Raw genomic sequence first — 6,350 nt, 5'->3', positions numbered from 1 at the left:
GGGTGGACAGCCACCTCCTCTCCTGAAGCATGGCTGATCCAGGTCACAACGTGGAAGTCGGGGGCAGCCACCAGAGGACCCAGTCCCAGCCCCAAGAACTCCCTTTGGTCGGAGGTTTGCCAAGCTACAATCGCCCCTCGTTTCTTTAGCCGCCCCCCCCCCACCTTTTTCCAGCTGCTGCTTCCTTGACCAGAGCTGCCCACATCCCGTGGCCAGCCAACTGAGCCTTCCCCATAGAGTGGAAGAAAGCTTGTGTCTTCATGCTTGGCAAGAGCCACTGAACTGCTTCTGAACAAGGTGACCTGGGGAGTGACCCTGATGTCCCTTTGAAGACCTCTGACCCAACCCCTCTGAACAGCCAGCCCAGAGCCCAGATTGGGATCTCGCTCCTTTTTCTTAAACACTAGTCCCTGTGGGACCCGTGTGGTGGCAGCCTGTGATACCATGGAGAATCAGACATACGCTGGCATTCAAATCTCACTGTGTCATCTACTTCCTGTGACTCTGGGCAGGTCACTTCCTGGGATTTATTTATTTTTATTTTTGAGAGAGAGAGAGAGAGAGAGAGAATTTTAATATTTATTTTTTAGTTCTCGGCGGACACAACACCTTTGTTTGTATGTGGTGCTGAGGATCGAACCCAGGCCGCACGCATGCCAGGCGAGCGCGCTACCGCTTGAGCCACATCCCCAGCCCTCTTCCTGGGATTTAATTGCTAAGTGTCATCTCATTTAATTCTCCCAGATCAAACAATGAAGCAGGTACTCTCATTATTCCCAATTTACAGATCAGGAAACTGAGGTTTAGCCGTATCAAGGACTCGCTTGGGGACACAGAGGCCCCATCCAAGTCCCGAAATCAACTTTAAAGACCACCTGTTGCTCTGCAGCCCCAGGCCCAGCTCTGCAGCCCCAGCAGGGTCCCTTTGGAAACATCACCACTTTGTGTTTTGGGAGCCTGAGCTTGGCTGGTCAGGAACAATCTCCTTCTCTTGGAGATGTGAGTCAATCTTGGACTCAGTTGTATGGAAAAAGTAACTTTCTTCCAAATCCTTGTAATCAGACCGTCAGTTCGAGTCAGCGCTGAGGACAAAATATTGAGGTCTTTTGAGGAGATGGCAGCTCGTTAGTAAATGGAGGTATGCAATTTCTAGAATTTTCTCTGCAATGTACTTGCTGTTTCAAATTTCTAACAAGTGGCTCATGGTTTGAGTGTTGGCATGGGATGGGATTTTCATGCCACAGGTCATCTCTGGGCTGATGAACTCCACTGATGTTGAGCCCCGAGTCTGCCAGAAATGAAACTGATGTTTAAAAATGTATTTCCATTTCCTCTGAAATTAAAAAAAAATTTTTTTTTGGTACCAGGGACTGAACCCAGGGGTGCTTAACAGCTGAGTCACATCCCCAGCCCTTTTTATTTTTTTACTTTGAGATAGAGCCCACTAAGTTACTCAGGGCCTCACCAAGTTGCTGAGGCTGGCCTTGAACTTTCGATCTTCTTTCCTTGGCCTCCTGAGTCGCTGGGATTATAGGCATGCGCCACTGCGCCCAGCTGAAAAAAAAATGATTGAAAAGATTGAAGTTACATGATATTTATTAAATGGAAGAGACAAGGCTCCACTGGTCCTCCATAGGCTGTCCACCATTTGCATGGTGGTGTTAGGTTCTGCCAATTAACTGGATCGAGTGTGCTTAGTACTGTGGTTGGCGCCATTTGGCAAGGATGGTATTTACCTGTGGAAGTGAACAGGTGGATCTCTGGCCGGGCAGTTCATGAACTCACTGGGTTTAAAACTGTCAAGAACATCTGAGGTCAAAGTTCCTCCAGGTGACCTGCCTAGATGATCTTCTCTGAGCACAGAAGGGGCCATTGCTGTACCTGGATGCTGGAGAAGAACCAAGCTGGCACCCCACAGGGCCCTGAACAGGTGAGGCTCCGAGTGGCAGGTCCTGGAGCCACTTGGACACCAAACCCACAGCTCAGAAAGAGTCTGAAACTGCAGTGTGACCTCCGATCCCAGAACACCAAAGGACCCCATGTCAAAGACCCTGAGCTTAAGAACACACAACTGTCCCACCGTGGTTCCAGAGCGGGAAAGAGCCTACGGATGGAGAAGCGGGGATTTTAGGTGGGATCACAGCTGCGGGGTGCAATTCCTGTCTCCACTTACCGTTTTCCCAGTGGGACTTTGTGACATACCCCTGTAATGTCTGTAAATGAAGCATTTCTCAGATGCTGGGGATAGACCGCCAGCCAGGGGGTGGGCTAACCTCTGCCCACGGGTCTTGTAGGGACTTGGGGGTAGGTAGGGAGCGAGGCAGGGACAACCCCACCAAGGATTGCTCCGACCACCAGCCTTGGGAAGCCGAAGCTGTGCACCCACCTGCCACCTGGGCTGCCTACAGGCTGGTGCCAGAGAGCGATTCCTGGCTTCCTGGGATCCACTGCTGCCTGCGATCCGGGCCTGGGCTAATGAGCAGCCGGGCGGTGGATAAGGTGTGGAGCTGCCATCCATCGGGGCCACGCTCCCCGCCAATGTCTAGAGCTTAATAATTGCTTCCTCGCTCCTGCGGCATTGGGGTTCAAGAGCAGCGCCAGCCCCTCCAGCTGCAGTATGCAAATCGGGCGCGCTGCATTCCCGGGGCAGATAGAATATGCAAATTTATGGAGGTGGCGGAGGCTGCTTAAGACAGAAGATTTCTCAATGATGAAATTAGATTTTCTGGAAAGAGGTTTGTGAGGACCTGTCTCCGTTCCTCTGCCTCTTGTTGTGTTGTCGCCACCAAACCGGTGCTCTGGGAAATAATTAACTGAATTACAGGCTGAAACCTACTTATAGGGGGGGAAAAAAAAAAAAAGGAGGAGGAAGGGAAGAAGAAATGGACCAGGTTTTGCGAGGCCACAACAAATCCATACTTTGTGGAACACGTCAACAGAAATGCAGGCTGGGAGGGAGGAGGGAGGAGGGAGGGAGGGGAAAGGGAGGGGGGGGGGAGGCGGGAGGAAGGGCAGAGGGAGGCGGAGCTTGCAGCCCTGCTCAGCGGGAGAAATTGACGCAGGGCGAAGAGGGCTTCACCGGCATCCCCCGCCTTTGCTCCGGATCTGCAGAGCCTCTGGGTGGGGGGACCAAGGGGAGCCCACACAGAGCCCTGTGCTCCCGTGTCTGCACCAAGCCTAGTTCTGAAGCTTGCATCTGCTTGATATTGCCAGCCTCTTGTGATTCTGATAAAAGTCCCCCTGTCTTCTAAAACATTATAAAATGGTCCATCTAGACCAGAAGTTCTCAAACTCGACCTGCGCCAGACCTTCCAGGGGGCTTGTTAAACACAGGTGGCTCAGCAGGGCTCCCCGGGGAGTCTCAGAGCCCGCCTGTCTGGGGGTTTTGGATAATTTGCATTTCAGACAAGGTCACTGGGGAGGGCTGCTGTCACTGGCTGAGTCTTCTTTTGACAGATGCGGGAAACTGAGGCCCCAAGAGCTCAGCGGCTTGCCTGATGTCACACTGCGGTGTCCAGGGCACAGATATGCCTCTTCTGTCCTCGTGGTCTTGCTCACTGTCATCACCTTCATCTCCAGGGTCATTTGCTGGACACTTTCAAAGTGCCAGGCTCTGGGCTGGGAGCCGGGACACTGGACTCTGTCCCCCACCATGGTTGTATGTGGGGACTTCACCATCATTCCAGGTGAGGGTCCCTAGGCTCAGCTTGAAGCTCTTGTCTCCTGAGCTTCAGGTTTCTCACCTGTCAGTGGGGAGTTCTGACCCCTCCAGATGTTGTGGGATCACATGAGAAGTTACGGTCACCACCGGGAGCACGGAGTCCGGCACCTGGCAGAGGCTCTGATATGAGATAGGGTAGGAGTTATTATTCTAGTGCTTACTTTTCATCAAATTTTGGAAATTAGGAAATAAGAGTGGAGTGGGAGTGAGCTTTGGTTGGGGAACACCAGTGACCTCTGTTTTGGTCCTCAGCTCTGGGTTCACCTGCTGTGAGACTTGGGAGCACATCCTTCACCCTCTGTAAGCCACAACTTTTGCAAAAAGGAGTAGATAAAACTTAGTGGCCCCAGGGCCTTTCTTAGCTGTATAATTCCAGGTACCATAATTCCAAGTTTCTGGTCTCCACATGTCCCAATGCAGCTATCCTCTGCTCTTGGACTGTTTGATAACCAGCCTCCCCTTTGGCCTCCCTGCCTCTGTCCTCACTCAAGCCAATCCACCTTTCAAATATTCTCAAATGACAACCTATGCTCTCCTGCTCAAACTCTCCATGGCTCCCTATTTTCCTTCCAACCTGATTCTATGCTCTCTACTCAAACTCTCCTTGGCTCCCTATTTCCCTTGCATGGATCAAGTCCAACCATCTAGGTTGGCACCTAAACTCCTTTATGTTCTGGATCCTCTAAACCCCTCACCTCCTCTTCTACTTTATTTTCTGATGATATAGGAAAAGTCTGCTAGGCCTCTGGCAACATATTCTCTCCTGCTTTTCTGCCTGCCTGGGGCTCCCTCCTTTACCTTCCTCTCTTCATGGACAAACTTTGACCTTCAGTGCTCAGCTCACATACTGTGCTCTGAAAGCCTCCCCTCGCCTCCTTCCTTCCTGTGCCCAACTCCAGCCCATGCTGCCTGTGGGAATCTCACTCCATGCTTAACCGTTGGCATTGTAAGGACCCGCGGACTTCCCTGTCTCATCCGCTGGTCAGTAACTTGTCGCAGGAAGAGACAACCTTTCTGGGGGCTTTGGGGAAATTTCCTGTTTCATTGTTTGCTTGATCTGCTATCTGAAAGCTACACGAGTGCAGGGTTCATATATTTTCTTTGCCACTGTAATTGTGGCGCTTATTACCATGCCCGGCACATAGTAGATGTTCAATCCTTGATATAATAAATCTGAAATCTCTGCTCATTTTCACAGATTTCTTATTAACTATTATATCCCTGCTGCCTATCAAAGTGTCTGGCATGGAAATGCTCAGGAAATATTTGCTGAATGAACAAATACCTGAATAAAATGAATGACTTCATCTATAACTGTATCAGTCAGCTGTTGCTGCATAACAAACAGCCACTAAATCTCAGTTGCATCCACAATAAGCATCTATTTCCCACCTGACTTTATTCTGCAAACTCCCTGGGGAAAAAATGCATCTGGGGCATCTCTGAGCAGCAGATTGTGTCTGGTGCAGCTACACCCATCTGTCCTGGAACAACCAGCCTGGCTCGGACGTGTTTTTGTCACAGCCGGCTCAGAGGTACATGAGAAAAAGTGGAAGCATCAGGTCTATTAAGGTCTCATCCCAGAAGCAGCCCACTGTTCCTTCTGTCCATATGCCATTGGACATTGTTGGTCAAGTTCAATGTCAAAGCAGAGGATGCGCCTGCAGAAGACCTGCAGAGTTCCACCACGGATAAATGGAGGGTGAAGGATCGCAGCATTCAGTTGACTCCAAGAATCAACCCCAGCACCAAGAACAGAGAGTTCTTGGAACACGAGCACCCTCCACCATGACTGTTAGACAAAGTGATCCCCCCATAGACCACAGGGTGCCGCGCCCCCCTGTTTAAAAGCCTAGCATATCTTTGCATTCCAGCATTGGATGCGCTCCTTCCCCGCCCACCCTGTCATTTCCAGTGATTTCCCCAAGTCCTCATTCAACCATCTCGAGGTCTCAGCCCACGGGCATCGCCCTGCCGGGTGAGGCAGGTCACAGTGACCCCCAGCCAGTGCCGAGGCCTCCTGCTCCCACCCTTCCCTGGGCCCTCGGTCCAGGTTGCCAGGTCCCCCTGATGTTTAATGCATGAGCTCCGCATCCTCCTGCAGCCGCCGCAGACAGATTCTCTCAGCGTGGGCTCGGCCAGGAAATCAGAGTCTGCACTAGGCAGCCCCGCCCCTCGGGTGGTCGCCGCGCGCCCTGCTTCCCGTTCTGTCATCTCTTTTATTAATGTGCCAGAGGCAAGGAAAAAATGCATCTGTAATTTCCCCTTAATGGCTGGTGGAACTTCTTTTGGCTTTCTTTCTGAGCGTTTGTTTGTGGCGCGTGCGCACACCCGGGTCAGGATGGGGTAAGTGGCAAGACGTGGGTGTGGCAGCACAGAGAGCCTTGCAGTGTTTAAGCAGGTCAGGACCTGAGTCCCAGGGCTGTCTCCCTGTGTTCCCAGAGCCCTGGGGTTCCTTAAAATACCAGCGGGGAGAGCTGCAGGGTGAGAAGGAGTGGGGTTGGTGACAGACCCCAGCCGCACCCCAACCTTGCTTCAGCCAGAGCCTGTTCTCACCTGCTGTGCACACCCCAGGCCTCACAAGGTTTCTGGGCTTTGCCCTACAAAATGTGCTCTCCGACTCACCAAC

General features: G+C 51.8%; 1 long non-coding RNA gene across 1 annotated transcript; it reads right to left on the bottom strand.

The window, feature by feature from the left end:
* Window positions 1-1,465: 1,465 nt before the first annotated feature.
* LOC131423517 (uncharacterized) lies at window positions 1,466-2,720 on the bottom strand. Its single transcript, XR_009225208.1, has 3 exons — window positions 2,387-2,720; window positions 1,737-1,888; window positions 1,466-1,554 (listed from the first exon to the last, which is right to left on the bottom strand). It is a non-coding gene; the product is annotated as an uncharacterized LOC131423517 (long non-coding RNA).
* Window positions 2,721-6,350: the final 3,630 nt, after the last annotated feature.

Source organism: Marmota monax, unplaced genomic scaffold (genome assembly GCF_021218885.2).
Source record: "Marmota monax isolate L192 unplaced genomic scaffold, Marmota_monax_Labrador192_F-V1.1 WCK01_AAM20220418_F8-fsc00177, whole genome shotgun sequence".
In the NCBI taxonomy this organism is placed as follows: Eukaryota; Metazoa; Chordata; class Mammalia; order Rodentia; family Sciuridae; genus Marmota; species Marmota monax.
The sequence above is the reverse complement of the archived record's forward strand: the minus strand, read 5'-3'. Positions and strand labels throughout refer to the sequence as shown.